Genomic DNA, 18,356 nt, shown 5'->3' with positions numbered 1-18,356 from the left:
GTAATTAAAGCCATAGCTTTGAATTTCAATAAAATTCCATGAAATGTTAATTTCAACAAGTCATACCAAAATGTTAAACTAAAAATTTTGCGGATATAGTATATTTATTTCAATCAAAATTTTTGAATAATTTATAAAAAAAAAATAACGGGTTTTAATGGTAGTTGTTTGAACCTTGTTGTGTTATTTAATGGGCAAAAATAATGAAATTTCAGTTTAAGAGACGGAAGTAATTTTACATTCCAGGTTGTTAAACAGTTAAACTCCTTTATTTAATTTTATAATATATTACAAGTGAGTCGAATCCCCCACTTTCATGTTCACTAATAAGGAAGGTGAACCCATCATAATAATCTTATGCATATCTGCATTAATAAAAAGAATTCTTATTTATATTGCTTAATTTTATTTGATACGATCAACATATAATATTAGAGATATGTCCCATCTTTTGTATTATTTTCAAAATTTCTACATTTTTATTATTTCATTATGATCTATTAATTTGATGCATTCAATGTTGGAATGGTTGAACAGCTTGCTCCAATGTTTTCAACCTGTCGTTGATCTAGTTGGTTGAGCTGTTCGAATTATCATCCGGTCAGGATTTCAGGTTCAGTTCAGTCAAGACCCGTCAGACGGTCAAAATTGTTGATATGGTCAAGAACTATTCGACCTGGCCAGTTTGACTGTTGATCCGTTTGACCCGATGACTGGGATGTGGGTTACACATTCAATGCATGCAAAACTTTCAGAGGACATAATGTTGCATTCCGATGTCCAATTTGAGTGATTTTATTTTTTTATTCTGGTAACTTTTCGAGATCTATGTATCCCAAGGTGCCTACTCCGCTAATTTCGTGAAAAAAAAACCCTTTTTTTATCTCAAATTATAATCTTTAATATTTTTTATAAATAAAAAATTAAAACATAAATTAAAATTTAAAATATATATATATATATATATATATATATATAACATATCTAAAACATATTTATACATTATTTTAGTTTACTCATCATTCATCACCCGATATAATAATTTTTAAAACATTGCTAACTATGTTCTTGTACAAGTTATCCATTATCTTAATTTCTTCTTAAAAGTAAAATATCCATGTTAATGATTTGTCTCCCTTCATTGAAATTTGAAAGCGACCAGTCAGCACCATTTTTCTTGCATCCTCCTTAAGCAACATCATCACATACAACAAATTGTGACCCAGAAAAGAAAGGAAAAGAAAAAAAAGAAAAAAGCATTCCATGGGGCCGACCTCACCTAAAAGGCTAAAGGCACCAAATTCAATTCTATTTCCTGATTGGAACAAATTGTTTGACAGTAGTCTCAAATCTTTATCTCTATATAATTAATTGGAATATCCAGTCGTCTGGGGTTGCTTCCACTTTAAGCCTTTCTGGGTAGAAGCTTTCTTTGCCATAGCCTATAGTCAACAAATTTCTATTGCAGGCCAACAACTGGCTTTTGATTTTGAGAAAGCTAATGGCTGATTTTTTGTTTGTGTGTGTTCAGTATGGAGGAACAACTCATCTGTTGATAATTACATCGAACAACTGCATAGACTTGGGCAGAGGCAAAAGTCACAAAACATAATCTTGTCCCGGATTTAGTTTAACAATTTTGTAATTCGACTAAGTTAGGTCAGTTTCGATTTGGCCATTACTAAGTTGATCAAAACTGAACTGACTCGACCATAGACATATTAATATTTTACATTACTAATATAATTTTTTAATACAGAAAAGTGAAGAATTCTCATATTTCTTAGTTTAAAATATTTTATATCATAAATTTAATTTTGTTAACAATACCATTGTAATTTATTAAATTTAAATTTATTTTTTCAACATAAATCTTTTGAACAAACAAACCAAACTGATACAACTCAAGTTGGCATGTTTTCACTAATGGTCAATTGTTTTGGGTGACAAACTCCCAACCTAATCAAGTCAATTTGGTTGCAAAACAGCCTACAACCGAATTGAATCAATCATTGAACACTCATAATTTCAACTAAATTGATAGTCTAATATCTAATAAATAATAATAGTTTAATCTCCTATAATTATTGAAAATTTATAGCAAAAATATATAATTATTAAAAATAAATTTATAATGAAAATACAATAATTACTGATTAATCGATAGTGTAATCTCAAATAATAGTTTAATCTCTAATAAATATTAATTGATAAATTATAAAAAATACATAATTATCAAAATAAATTTATAACAAAAATACCATAAATATGATAAATTAAATTTCAAACGTTAAATAATAGTTGTTTAATATCCAATAATTATTGATAATTTACTGTTAAATAAAAAAACAAAATTAGATTTATAAATAATTATTGAAAACATATTTATAAAAAATACAATAAATAATAACTGAAAATAAAATAACAATTACTTTTAGTATATATATTAATATATAATGAATGTACAATATTATTGTAAAATTATTACTAATAAATATTATTCTTTTGAAAGTTATTTTCTATAATTATTAATTGATAAAAGTGAAATTAGTTATTTATAATATTATTTAGTTATCTAAATAATATTTTATTTAAATTTTGAAAATATTAATTATTTATTAAATTTAATAATCTATAAAATTATAATTAGTACTACTATTACATAATTCACCATTAATTTTGTAAAGTAATAAATTATTATTAATATGAAAATTATGAAATCTATTATAATTATTTTTCTACTTTTAAGAACTTTTTAAAATTTATTACATAATTTCGTTATTTTAATTATTTAAAATTTAAGTCCTGTTATATTTTGTTATTTAAATTTTTAAATAATATGTAAAATATTTAAAAATTTTCAATATTTGAATTTTATTTATTTTAATGTGATTATGTAATATTAAATATTTTGTTATATACTTATTTAGCTATTTTTAGTGTTTTTTTATTTAAGATATTTAGCTATTGAAATATTTAGATAATGTTTTATTTTTTGATGTTATAATTTATATTGAAATATTTAACTTGAATAATTTGTAAAATTATAATTTATATTGTTACTACATAATTTCATGATGAATTTTGTAAAAATATAGAGTTGTTAATAATATGAATATTATTAAATATATTATAATTAATTTTTGTGTTTTGAATAAATATTTTAATATTAGTATATAATTTTGTTATAATATTTAAATAATTATGAAATTTTTAATTGTAATTTTCTTTAGATGGATGTAGATAAAAAGTGGGGGAGAGGATAAATAGGAATTATAGATAGTTTAGGAGGGAATCTCTAGACTAAAATAGAGATAATTTAAGAGATAAATAGGAGTTAGAGATAATTTAGGAGATGAATAGGAATTAGAGAGAATTTAGAAGAAAGCAAGGGAAAGTGGTGCCAATTGGCTAAACATTAGAAAAGCAAATCCCTCTTTCTTTATGGTTGTTAGAAATAGTTAAGCCTATATTATTTACTTATTGGTTTAATGTGTAATTATGCGAAATTAAAAAATAAAAAATTCAAAAAAAAACAGGAAATTAGGAAGGGAGGTATGGAGCGAGGAATGGTGATGTGGACTGTTTATATATATATATTAAAACAAAGCGGTCAAGAAATTTTCTCCTTTTTTTGAATTTTATATTTTTTTATTCCATGTCATTTTTGAAACAACCAATGAGATGCACTTTCCCATAACCTAAATAATCTCTTCTCCTAAAATTTCTCTTAAACTACCTCCCCCACTTTCTCCAAAATTATTTCTAATTCCTATTTATCTTCTAAATTATCTCTAATTCCTATTTATCTCCAAAATTATCTCTAATTTAGTAGAGAGTTTCTCTCCTAAATTATCTCTAATTCCTAGACCTATCAAAAAGTTGACCCAACCTACGAACCAGACCCAACCCAACTCAAAAAAGCAGGGTTAGGGTCTCATATTTAGCTACCCGAATGTGAAAATGACCCGACCTGACCCAACCCGAAAAAAACTGGGTTGGGTTGGGTTGGGTCATTAGTCAACCCGCTGACTCGATTGTCAAGTCTAATTGGGATTATTTATTCATTGTTAGAAGTTTCCACTCTTTAATTTTTTCTATTTAGTCTTTGCTTTTATTGTTTACTCTTTAAATTGTTAAATGTTCAAGTTTTTTATTTTATATTTGGAATTTTAAGGTTAATTCTTTTAATTTTGACATTTTTCATGTAATTTTTCTTTATTTTTTTTAAGTTCAATTATTTTTTGGGATGACCCGAATTGACCCATGGGTCAACCCTAACCCGAACATTTAGGGTTAGGGTCTAGCATTTGACAACCCAACCCGAAAATCAACCCGAAGTACCTTGACCAAATCCAACTACCAGGTCTACTAATTCCTATTTATCCTCTCCCCTACTATTTATCTATATATATCTAAAGAACATTTGGATTAAAAATTTTGAGAATTAAATATTCTAACAAAATTATATAATAACTTTAAAATACTTATTAAAAACACAAAAAATAATTTTATATTTTTACAAAATATATCATGAAATTATGTACTAACAATATAAATTATGTTTTTCCAGATTATAAATTTAAATGTTTTTCAAATATTTAATAATATATAATAGATTTAAATAAATAAAATTCAAATAACAAAAAAATTTAAATATTTTATAGATTATTTAAATATTTATCATAACTAGATTTTAAATAGTTAAAATAACATAATTATGTAATAAATTTAAAAAATTTCTTCAAAGTAGAAAAATAATTATAATATAATATTGAAATTAATAATAATTTAATATATTACAAAACTAATAATGAAATTATGTAATAATAGTATAAATTATTATTTTATGGATAATTAAATTCAATAAATAATTAATATTTTAAAGTTTAAATATTTTACATACTACTTAAGAATTTAAATAACAAAATATTTAACATAACTAGTTTTTAAATAGTTAAAATAAAGAAATTATGTAATAAATTTAAAAAATTATGAAAAGTAGAAAATTAATTATAACATAATATTGAAATTAATAATAATTTAATATTTTTACATAATATTGTAAATAACTAATTTTACTTATATCATGTAATAATTCGAGGAAATAACTTTCAAAAAAATTAATATTTATTAATAATTATATATATATATTCTAAAATTATATATATGTATATACACTCTTAATTTGTATTTATTATATAATTATATATACTAAAATTAATATTTATTGTATTTCAGTAATTATTTATTGTTTTTTGTGATATATGTATTTTCAATGATTATGTATAAATTTATTTTGTTTTGTTATTTAATAGAAAACTTTCAATAATTATTGGAGATTAAAATTTGGTTAGCTGAAATCGATTGACCTTTTGTGAAAACCGACCCAATCAAGTTGTATCGGTTTGGGTCGGTTTTCACTATATGTCAGTCGGTTCAAAAGATTTAAACTTAAAATTTTAATTTAATTTCAAAAATTTCAATGCAATTATTAAAAAAATAATTTATAAAATAAAACATTTTAGACTAAGAAATATGGAAAATTTCTCACTTTTTCATATTAAAAATTATATTTAAAATATAAAATATTAATATATATCCATGGGTAGGTCGTTCGATTTGGTTGGTTTACAAATGGCCAAAGTGAAATTGATCCAACTTGGTTGAATTGGGAAGTTTTTTATCCAAAGCCCAACCTAAAATACTAGAAAACTGACCAACTCAGGTTGAGTTGATCGGGTTGGTCGGTTTCATCAGTTTGATGAATAAACCTAATTGAAATTAATTATTGTTATTTTTGTATTATAAAAATTTAATAAAAGTAGTATATAAAATATGAATAATTATTAATTATTTAAAAAGTTGAAAATATAAAACAATTGTATACTCTTATGTGACTCAATTAGGGTCATTTAATAGAACACATTTTATAATTTTACATATTTATTTAAACATACATTATAGTTTTTATTTCATTAAAATATCTCATATATTTTATAACTTATTTACTTAATCAACCTTTCACTAAAGAGTGTTTGTTTTGCCATTAGGCCCATGATTTTTTATTCCAAAAATACACTTAACACTTTTTTTATACAAAAAACATAATTAGCCAAATATAGCCAATAGAATGGTTGTCCGTGTCTTATTGAAATGAACATTAGGATCAATAGATCAGGTTTGAGTTGGAATCAATTTAAATTAATACTAATTTGAACAGATTAGATGGTCTGCACATTGAATTGGATGGATCTAAAATGATCCAAAGTATTTAAATTGAACTTAGCTCATCTGTAATGGACTCCTATTGAACTGGATCGGATTGGACCGAATCTGGTCCAATTGACTCACCGACTATAAACCTGCCTTGTTTTGTTCAATTGTTCCTCAACAAGTGATTGCTACCAGTTGAAACTTGAAGCAGTGTTTATTTGAATGGGGAATGCTACACTTACAAATATAAGAAGCAAGGTTCGGCTCCGATCAGTCCATGAACTAATCTCAATGGTCTCGAGAAGTTATTCGAATGGTTCAGCTCACATCGTTGAGCTGGATTGGATTGATTTTCCAAATGGGCTTTCTACTGGATGGGGTCCAGTAAATTGAACGATTGACAAAACGTACACCACTCGTATCATCGTCCATCAGTGATTTTCCAAATAGATTTAATCAAATGTATGTAGTTTTTTCCTAACTTCAATTTAGGCATGGAATACACAACTAGCTTGAGTATGGCCCATACTGTATGGGCACAGAAGTTGGAATCCAACTTATCTTCATAAATAAGGAGGAATCCCATGTTCATAATTTGTCGTTGCTTTAGATGAATATAAGGAAAATTTTCGATTAATACCTTGTACTTTGGGCCTAATGTCATTTTGATCCATGAACTTTAAAATGTAACAATTTAGTATCCAAACTTTCAAAATGTATCAATTCAGTACTTGTCATTAACCAGCCGTTAAGTGGCATTTGAAAAAGACACAAATGTCCTTCGAATGTCATTTAATTTTCTTTATCAACCCTCAAAACATTGACAAAAAATGAACAGTCTCAAATCTTTAACTCTTCTATTCAAGAAAGTTGGGGTCAATAGAATTCCCAATGAGACATGACCTCAACTTTCTTAAATAGAAGAAGCAAAGATTTGGGATTGTTCATTTTTTGTCAACATTAGCATGATTGATAAAGAAAATTAAATGACACTCAAAGGACATTTGTATCTTTTTCAAATGTCACTTAACGGCTAATTAACAGTTGGTTAACAATTGATATTGGATTGACACATTCTGAAAATTCGAGTATTGAATCATCACAATTTAAAATTCGGGGACCAAAGTGGCACTAGGCCCAAAGTATAAGGTACTAATCGGGAATTTTTCCATAAATATATTTCTTTAAAATAGATTTAATTTAGTGCATTAATTGTGCTCCAAAGGTCTATGGAGATAATCTATATGAGGATTAGGTTCGTGGGGATGGTGAGATATGTGTCATGTAGGGAAGTTATCTTTCAATGACTAAACCGCTTCTTATTTTGCTAAAAAATAAGAAGAAAATCTTCCAACTTCAGCTTCAATTTTGTTTATATATAAATTTGCATGTTTTAGTTTTTAGAAAAACAAAACTTTCAACCTCAGCTTTAATTTTGTTTATAAATAAATTAATTTACATGTTTTAATTTTTAGAACCTGATGATTAATTTGTAGTAATTAATCATTTAGGGTCAGTTTGCAAAAAATATAAATACTAATATATAATACAAATACATACAAAATAATACAAATTAGAATATTTTGTAATTTACATATTCATATTTATACTCCTTCGAACTGAGCCTTAGGAAATACTAAGGAATGGTAGTATTACAGTCAACTGTGGTGTGTTACGATAAGACAGAAGTCTCATCATCCTTGACAATGATCACCGACAGCCAGAACCAACACCTGAGTCAGTGTCGGTGGTTACTCTTTGAGTCTTCTCTCATATATTTAACTATATTTTTTTTTCTCTCACCAACTCTCTAATATTTTTTTTTTTACATGAAGAATGTATTGTTTCTTACTTTTGCTTTTATTCAAATATTTATGTTTGATTAAAAAAGGAAATCCTTTCCTATAATTGCTTCCCTTAAAGTACAGTCTCTCTATATTCATGTGTTTTTTTCTTTTAATTCTTAGCCTACAAGACAGACAAGAGATAAGCTCTCATTTTAGATTATGCTAAGGCACGCATTTTTACTCATTTTAGATCATCCGGGCAAGTGTTTTTCAGATAAAAATATGACGGGTAAGTGAGGTTTTATCGTTATTGTGTGATACAAATTATTTGGGTAAAACGAGAGGCAGGAGGGAGAGAGCATTATTTGGGTAAATTACTTGTCCACTTTGCAAGAAAGTATCAATTACCAGACAATTGATACTTCGGTTGCCATGGGACCTAATATTGTGGCAAATAAACACAGAGATCATCATCAATTTACCAGTTGACCAACTTAAGTTTAAATACTGACAAATGACAAATGACAAATGAACAAAGTCTAAAATGACTTATTTTTAGCATTTCTAGGGCTACAACTAGAGATTCTTACTTGATTAACACCTCTAAGGCTAGAGCCAGAGATTGTTATTTATTTATTTTTTTGTCGTATTAATTACTGCCTCGCACCCCATAGGAATCATTTACTCTTTTAAATGAATAATACAATATCACATCAACAGCCTTACAGAGATAATAATAGTGGGATACGAAACTGCACACTACCAGTGGGATAATTCATCCAACGCACCGAGGCGATCACCCTTTGATGAATGATCATGATATGCCCAAATTCATGGCCACGTAGCAGATCATTAACAATCAAATTGAAGTCCTAATATTTGAACCCTACATTGGATCAGGTCAACGCCAAACCAAATCCTAGAAACTGTTGATTTGGAGAGTTCAGCCTTCAAACCGCGTTCTGTTTTCATTTTTGGTTTACATGTTGTTGAAAACAGGAATGGCCTTTTTCTTTAGGAAATCAACATGCAAATGGTTTTCTCAAAGATGGTGTGGGCATTATAACAGATGGCTAATTAATTTTATGAATACTATAAATCAGGGCAAACAAATTAAACCTGGCCATACAATTACTAATTAAGCTAGACTGTTCTCTGTACATGAACCATGGAAAAGACTATTACTGTGAAAGTAAGACCACACAAGCTAAGCTCCAACCCTTTAAAATAAATGAAAAAAAAAAGATGTTATATTAATGGTGGTAGACTGTAGACAAATCTGAAGGCCAATATTGCATATTAAGTGAAACCAAACCTAACTTACACATAGGAAACATATATGAAGCTACGACTACTAGGTCAATGAGTCAAAATTAATTGTTGAACAGTAAATATTTTTTTTGACAAGTAAACTTAAAGAGTAAATATTTAGAGCTTTTCCTTGACATGAATACAATCCAGTCTCAATTTTCATCCATCGATGCAAATATGTAGAGTTCAAAACCTTGTATTTTATATTATGTTGTATGTACTTATATTTATACTCTCAGTTCAGTTTGGAAGTTTATATTTTGTATTATTTTATATGCATTTGCACTGCAAATTGTTGTATTTATATTATTTCTAAACTGAGCCTTAGCTAACATTGTAAATCAGAAAGCATTAGCCATTTGAAACGATTGAAGTAACTAGCTTTAGACTCTGTTTGGGAAGAGTGCAAATAGAGTATAAACTATAAATACAAATATGTAGATTGTAGAGTGCTGCATTATAGCCCATACAAATGTAAAGTTGGTTTAATTTGACATTGATAAATTTATTACTTTCTTGCTAAATGTGTTTTAGTTGTAATGGATATAAATACGAATCCTAAGATTGAAATATATCTTTACAAAAATTTATATCATTTTTAACATTTTGAATGCAAATATGACTTGAAATCTGTATTTTCTGTCATTATCGATGCATAAATGCATTATTATCAAATAACCAGCATTCACACTCTTTCAAATTAAAACATATATAATCTTAAGAACCAAGCGTAATTCCACGTCAACACGTTTCTCTATCAACCTGTCATAAGATGCTGGCACGCTGGTCATGACTTTCCAAAAGAAAGTGACAAATACAATATTGCTCGTTGAACCGAATTAATTAATGTCCCCTTTTTGTTAAATCCCAATGGCCCCAACTCACCTTCCCTTGCCTCCATGGAGCCGACATATATGACAAACTATGTTAATTAGGGTGTTTTGGGTAGAGTTTATTAAGAAAAAAAAAGTTTTCAATTTCGTTCCAAATCTATAAATCAGAGCCCATTTGGTAGGACTTTCTGTGTTAGAGGTGAATTGCCGTGGTAGTTGACGGTGGTGGAGGGGTGGTTACCTTAAAATTTATTAATTAATTATTGTAAGAAAAAAAAAAAAAAAAGATTAACTGAGGGGAAGACGTAGCCTGCCTTCCCCCGAAACCCAAATACAAAAAACACACAAACCTCACCCTCTCAACCCAACCCACAAGCACAAATAATGGTTGGATACCTATGTTTTCAAGAAACTTTCTAGAGTAGCTTTGTATGTTTTTCGCGTTCTATATGCAGTGACACGCTTTCTGCATTTTCACCAAATACGACTTTTAACATTTTCATGTGGAATCCAATTCGGACTAGAAGCCCCGAGAAAGCCTCCCAAATTTTCACAAAAGAAGCCCTTGCAAATGGACACTCAATTGCAAGCTTTTATACCAGTTATTACCTTGTATTTTGGCTCGAGTGATAATTTGGTCCCCTGAACTTTAAAATGCGATGGTTCAATATCCGGATTTTCAATTTATGACAATCTGGTACCTAGCATTAACTCACCATCAGTCAGGGCCATCACGTGAGATCAGGTGCAACTTAAATAATTTTATAATACCAAAATTAACATTTATGATAATATTCAAACCATTTTACCCTTTTCCTTTCTTTTTACCCTATTCCCCTTTCTCTTCAATCTGGGTTGAAGGAACGACAAAGGAAAGGTGGCATTAACTGACCAACCGTTATTCATTCAGAGCACATAGAGGTGGTAAGAAGGTACTCCAACCGTTTATTAATAAGCTTACCCCATTCCGTCCCTTTCTCTTGAAACTGGGTTGAAGGAATGATAGAGGTTAAAGGAACGATTGTTATTCATTCCAAGCACGTGCAGGTTGAAGGAGGAGAACAACTGTTCTCCCCACCCCCCTCTCTCTCTCTCTTGTAGGAAACTATGGACCCCACATTAATGTACTTGTGGGACAGCATAGATTTAATTAAGTCTTGATTAGGATTAGCTTTCCTAGTAGGATTAGTTTTAATCTTATCTTATCTTGCCATATAAACATTAAGTCCTATTACAATTATGAAAGCATGTATATAAATTCAAAGGGTGGGGTAGCTGTTTATGACAACCAACCACTCTCTTCTCCTAAAACCCTTCCACGAGTTCTTCTTCGCTTCTCTTCTTCTCTTCTAATTTTTTTTTTAGTTCAAATTTGTAGTCTTGTACGACTACTTGGTATCAGAGCTTGGATTAGGGATTCTTATGTGAGTTTGATCCAGCCAACCACATGAGAGTTGCCTAGGGCTAGAAGAATAGAGAAAGCTCTCTTCGGCTGATTCTTGGAGGTTATCTACAGCAGCAGTCCAAAGATTGGATCGTATCTTTGATAACCAGGAAGAATCAGAGGAAGAGAAAAAGATCAAGATCAATCATTGATCAGCACTGGAGGTGGCAATCAGAATTTCAAAGGATTTCTATTCGATCAGTACTAGAGGTTGTGATCAGAATTTCAGAGGATTTTTGTTCAAGATCAGAATTTCCCCTTCAAGATTAGAGGATCAAGATCAGTTCTTGATTAAGACTAGAGGTGGCAATCAGAATTTCAGAAGATTTATGGTTCAAGATAAGTTTTTTCTCTTCAAGATTGAGAGAGACAATCAAAATCCTAGAAGTTTTTCATCAAGATCAGAGCTTTTCAGAATTTTCTGGTAAGTTTTTCAATCTTTCTTAAGATCGGCAGCAAGAATACTTTGATATAAGAGGTACGAAAAAAAACTCCAAAAGATTTATGTTGTCCTTTTTAGGGTTTAAGAGAAAACCCTCAAGTATCAGGATTGTTATTGCTTTAGGACTTGTCTCCCTCGATTTCTTTGCTCTTTGGAAGATCCAATAGAGCTGTTTCAGCAGGACTATTACAACCGAACTGTTTTTTTTTTTTTTTACTGCTATTAGTCTCAATAGGCCGACTGTCACAAAAATTAGGGCTTCTTTTACTACTATTACCTGCTGCAGACCTAGTAGGCCAACTGGTACAATAATTAGGAAGTTTTTTTACTAATCATTAATGGAGTTTAAAAGCCAAGGGGAGGGTGTTTTTGGGACTGGTTCAGGTAGCACATCTGAAAACACCTTCCAGATTACAACTGTAAAGTTTGATGGTTCAAACTACTTAGAGTAGGCCCAATCAGCCATGATGGCCATTGGGGGAAGAGGTAAGCTGAACTACTTGTTGGGGGATGTGAAGGAACCAATTAAGAAGGATCCCACTTATGTTAGGTGGATTTAAGAAAATTATTTGGTGATGACATGGCTGTGCAACTCCATACAGCCACACATCAGCCAACATTACTTATGGGCAAAAACAACTAAAGAAATATGTGATGTTGTGAAAGAAACCTACTCTCAACCTTTTAATGTTGCTAAGGCTTATGAGCTGAAATGAGAAGTTAGAAATCTCAGATAAGGAGAGAAACATGTCTCTATTCATTTTTCAACCCTAAAATCTCTATGGCATGAAATTGACCATCTTGAGACAATAGAATGGGAAAATCAGAGAGATGCACAAACTTACAAAAGACAAGTTGAAACTAATAGAGTATTTAAGTTCCTGGCTAGTCTAAATTTTGAGTATGATATTATAAGACAACAGCTGTTGACAAGAGAGGGTGTGACTCTGTCTCAAGCCTATTCCCTAGTGCATAGTGAGGAGACTAGGAGAAAGGTTATGTTGCAGCAACAACCTTTCGAATTTGCTCTAGCAGTAGTTAAACCCAAGTTTGGGAGAGATAAGGAAAGGGATATGAAGAAAGAGGCTAAGAAGGACCTAGTGTGTAAGCATTGCAAGAAACTTAAACACACTAAAGACACTTATTGGGAGTTACATTAAGATCTGGTTCCAATAAAACTCAAAAAAAAAGGGAAAATGCCAATATGGCTATTAACATTGATAACAAAAAATAAAAGAAAATTAGAAGAGAAGAGGAGAAGAGAAGAAGAGAAAAAGAGAGATGGAGAAGAAGAACTCGTGGAAGGGTTTTAGGAGAAGAGAGTGGTTGGTTGCCATAAACAGCCGCCTCACCCTTTGAATTTATATACATGCTTTCATAATTGTAATAGGACTTAATGTTTACATGGCAAGATAAGATAAGATAAAATTAAAACTAATCCTACTAGGAAAGCTAATCCTAATTAAAACTTAATTAAATCTATGCTGTCCCACGAGTACATTAATGTGGGGTCCACTGTTTCCTACACTCCTCAAGTTGGGAGTAGATGTTTGTCATTCTCAACTTGCATAGATCTTCCTCTAACTACTTCCTTGAAACAGCCTTGGTGAGAAGGTCTGCAAGCTACATGTCAAAGGTGATGTAGGGAAGGCATACTTCTTGAGATGTAACATTTTCTCTAATAAAGTGCCGGTCCACTTCAATATGCTTAGTTCTGTCGTATTGTATTGAATTATGAGATATATTAATGGCAGTCTGATTATCACAATACAACATTAGAGGTTTTTCATAAACAATACCCAATTCCTCAAGTAATGATCTTAACCATAGAATCTCAGCCACACCATTTGCCATGGACCTATATTCAGCTTCAGCACTGGAGCGAGAAACAACACTTTGTTTCTTACTCTTCTAAGAGACCAGATTACCTCCTACAAAGGTACAATATCTAGAGGTAGATCTTCGATCATCAACACACCCAGCCCAATTAGCATCTGTGTAGACTTCTATCTTCATGTGGTCATTATTCTTGAACAAAATGCCTTTGCTTGGGGACCCCTTCAGATATGTTAATATCCTCTCAACTGCAAGGAGATGAGTAGTTCTAGGAGAGTGCATATACTGACTAAGTACACTAACTGCACAACTGATGTCTGGTTGTGTGAGGCAAAGGTAGAGAAGTTTTCCAACTAATCGTTGGAACATAGCTTTATCTTCAAGAGGCTCTCCTCCTTCTGCACTGATCCTGTTGTTCTATTCAATATGTGTGTCTGCAGGCTTAACTCCCAACTTTCCTGTTTCTTTTAGTAGATCAAGAACATACTTTCATTGAGAGACAAAAATCCCATGGTTGGATCTAGCTACTTCAATGCCCAAGAAGTATCATAGTTCTCCCAGATCTTTTACCTCAAACTCTTGATGAAGGAATTGCTTAAGAGACTCAATTTCACTAGCATCACTTCCTATCACTACAATATCGTCCACATACACAACAAGCAAAGTTACGGAAGAAGCCACTCTTTTAATAAACAAGGTGTGGTCTGACTGGGCCTGCACATATCTAAACCTTTCAAGGGCTCGTATAAATTTGTCAAACCAAGCTCTAGGGGACTGTTTTAGTCCATATAGGGCTTTGTTCAATCGACAAACATTTTTTCTATCTCCGTACCATAAAGTCCAGGAGACAACTACATGTAAACTTCTTCTTGCAAGTCTCCGTTGAGGAAGGCATTTTTAACATCCATCTGATTCAATGACCAAGAGTAACTAGCTGCAAGAGATAATAGGACTCTGATAGTGGTCATCTTTGCTACTGGTGCAAAAGTTTCTAAGTAGTCAATACCATATGTCTGAGTAAATCCTTTTGCAACTAATTGGGCCTTATACCTTTCAACAGAACCATCAGCATTATATTTTACAATGAATACCCATCTACATCCAACCGGTTTTTTTCCTTTGGGCCGATCAACTATTTCCCAGGTATTATTTCTGATGAGGGCATCAATTTCTACTTTTATTGCGTCTTTCCATTCTAGTACTGCCAATGCTTCCTGTATTATTCTAGAAATGGGAATATCTGCAATGGATGCAAGAAAATACTTGTAAGAAGAAAACAAATGATCATAGGACAAGAATTGAGAAATGCAGTGAGTTGTGGATATGGTGCAACGACACTTGCCTTTACGGACTACTATGAGAAGGTCAAGATCATCTAGTGAAGGTGAATGCTCCATGGCAGGATGTCTTTCATCTGTAGTATCTGTGGTACCTAGATCTAGACCTGTAGAAGGAAATGGGGCTACTATGGTACCAAGATTTGGATCTACAGAGGGGGTTGGGACTGGCCTGTACTGCTAATGTCCGAAATCAACCTGTCTCCATTGTTTGTGATAAATTCTCATATCCCTGCACCTTTGACAACCTTCCCCACTGCACCCTTCTTCACTTAAATGAATTGGTAAAGGAACTTTTAATGTGCTAATCCCATCCTCACTATTATCCCCCTGAGGAGAAACCCATGGATAATAGGGTTTATCCTCAAAAAAGGTGACATCCATTGAGACAATTTTTTTTTCAGAAGTGGGTTCATAACAACAATATCATTTTTGAGTTTGTGCATAACCAAGGAAAATACATTTGGAAGCCTTAGGATCAAATTTGGAACAACGAGGACCAATGATTTGAACGAAGCAAGTGCAACCAAAGGTTATAAGTGGAATGGTGAACAATTCTTTATCAAGGTATAGAAGGGTAAATGGAGATTTCATGTCAAGAACCCGTGAGGGAATCCGGTTGATGAGATATACTATTATAAGAACAACATCCCCCCAGAAACGTATAGGCACATTTGAGGTAAAAATAATGCCCCTGGCTATCTCCAATATGTATCTATTCTTTCTTTCAGCAATCCCATTCTGCTATGGTGTATATGGGCATATACTCTGATGGATAATCCCATGGTCAAGTAGGTAGGAGGCTAATGGGTTTGCAAAATACTCTTTTGCATTATCGGATCTAAAAATTTTAATTTTGACCCCAAATTGGGTTAAAATCATTTGGTGAAAGGTTGTCCTACAATGTTTTGCAAGCTCACAACTCTCACATTTCAAACTAGACATCTGGACAAATTCAAATAAACTAGGAAATAAACTTTTTAAGACCTGAAAGGATAAATGATCCATTCTATTATGCCAAGGCATCACCTGATAAACAGATTGAGAAGCAAAGGACTTTTTAGTTTCACTATCTTCCTGATGAGCACTTCCTCCAAGTAGGTAGATTCATTCGTCTCATGGCCAGTCCCAATCACCTTCCTTGTCTCCAGATCTTGAAAAACGCATCGATAAGGAAAAAAGGTTATTGAATAGTTCTGTTTTTTTTTTTTTTTTTTTGTAATGCTATTAACTGAAAGCAAGTTAGTATTAAGCTTAGGAATATGTAAGACGGAGGATAGGAAAATGGCATCAAACAACTTGATGTCTCATTTGCCAGAAATAGGAACAAGGGATCCATCAACAATAGACACTTTGTCTTTACCAGAAGATAAATGATAGGTAGAAAAAAGTGATGGCAAGCCAGTCATATGGTCGGATGCTCCTAAATCTATCATCCAAGAATGTTCTGTATTACCTGGAGCTGAAGCATGACAAGCTGAGGCCCGATTACCTGATTGAGCAAAAGATGATGTTAAAGGAGATGATGGTGGCTAAGGATATGGTACTGAGTTACTAACTTTGCTTTCCAACTATGTCAGAGCCGCTCGGGCAGCAGCTAGGGTGTCTAGAGGAGTGCCTCTTGAGGCTACTGAGCTCTCTCTCTCTCTCTCTCTCTCTCTCTCTCTCTCGCCTATCCCCCTCCCCCTTGATCATAAAACTGTAACTAAACAGGTTTCTTCTTGATCAGTTACAGTTTTCTAATCAGAAACCTAATATGTTCTCTCCCCCTTCCTCTCTCTCTCTCTCTATCTTTTCCTCATTGAAGGAATGACAAAGGAGAACAACTGTTCTCCCCTATCTCTCTCTCTCCCCTTCCCCTGTCCCCCTCCCCCTATTGGTTCTCTCCCTTCTCTCTCTTTCTCTATCCCTATCCCCTCCCCCCAATTAAAAAACAGTAACTAATCAGATTTCTGATCAGTTATAGTTTTCTAATCTGAACTTGATTTGTTCTCTCTCCCCTTATCAGTTTTGTTTTTTATTAGAAACCTGATCAGTTCTCCTCTCTCTCTCTCTCTATGTGTGTGTGTGTGTGTTCTGGTGATATTTTTCCAATAAAATGGTGAAAGTCTTCGTATGATGCTCTCCGACGATGTTTTCCCCTTGATTTCAGCTTTTCTAGTGGCATATTCCGATTATCAGCACCAGCATAGAGAACTGTTCTCTTTGGAAAGTTAGAGCAATGACTCAAACTCGCAGAGAGAGGTTATTGTAGTGATCATTTTTGTCATTTTGAAAATGACTCAAACTTGGTTATTGATGGGTCTTTATGTCTTTTTATACGTTGACTGATGGTGAGTTAACGCTAGGTATTGGATTGTCACAAATTGAAAGTTTGAGTACTGAATTACCACATTTTAAAGTTTGGGAACCAAATTGTCACTCGAGCCAAAGTATAAGATACTAATCAGGAATTTCCCAAAAATATATACATAAATTATGCTGATGTGGGAAGATAGATATTATGGAGTAGTTGATCCAACTCGGTGAGTGCGTGTATGGGTTACAATGAGAGCCCAAAATCTTCTGTGAGGAAACAAATCAATGTTCTACTCTGTTGCCTATCAACATTGAATATAATTGTCCAGCTTGGTGGGAATTCTTAGTAGACAGACAACTGTCGATTACCCACAAGGGAATATTATGTTTGCCTTACAACATTTATTTGTATAATTAACAACATGGCCGACTCAACTCAATTGGATTGACATACTATTTGAAACTTAATTTTTTTAGTATTGGAAGCTTTTAGGTTTAAATTATAGGGTCCATTTCATTCACAGTCAGAATTGGAATTAGAATTATCTATTCCCATAGTTATTTGGTTCAGACAGGAGTGGGAATGAAAATTGGAATCAACAAGAATGAGATTTCATTCCCAAAAAAAAAATAAAAAAATGGTCATTCCCTCAAATGGGACAATGACATTCCACCAGGAATGGAAATAGAATTCTGATTCTGCCCGACCAAAAAGTTAGAATCAGAATAACAAATTTCGATTCGTAAACACAATAGGCAGGCTGAAATTAAATTTTTATGCGTAGCATTTTGAGTTAATGCATGAGCAATTTATGTAAACTATCTTTTGTATGGTATAATTGTATAAATTTT

The 18,356-nt window shown here is 31.7% G+C and overlaps 1 pseudogene; it reads right to left on the bottom strand.

Moving 5' to 3' along the window:
- Positions 1 to 15,590, bottom strand: part of LOC104590156 (putative LRR receptor-like serine/threonine-protein kinase At4g37250) — a 37,832-nt pseudogene extending 22,242 nt beyond the window's left edge.
- Positions 15,591 to 18,356: the final 2,766 nt, after the last annotated feature.

This window comes from Nelumbo nucifera, chromosome 1 (assembly GCF_055504915.1).
Source record: "Nelumbo nucifera cultivar China Antique chromosome 1, China Antique-T2T, whole genome shotgun sequence".
Taxonomy (NCBI): Eukaryota; Viridiplantae; Streptophyta; class Magnoliopsida; order Proteales; family Nelumbonaceae; genus Nelumbo; species Nelumbo nucifera.
This window is presented reverse-complemented; position numbering and strand designations above follow the sequence as displayed.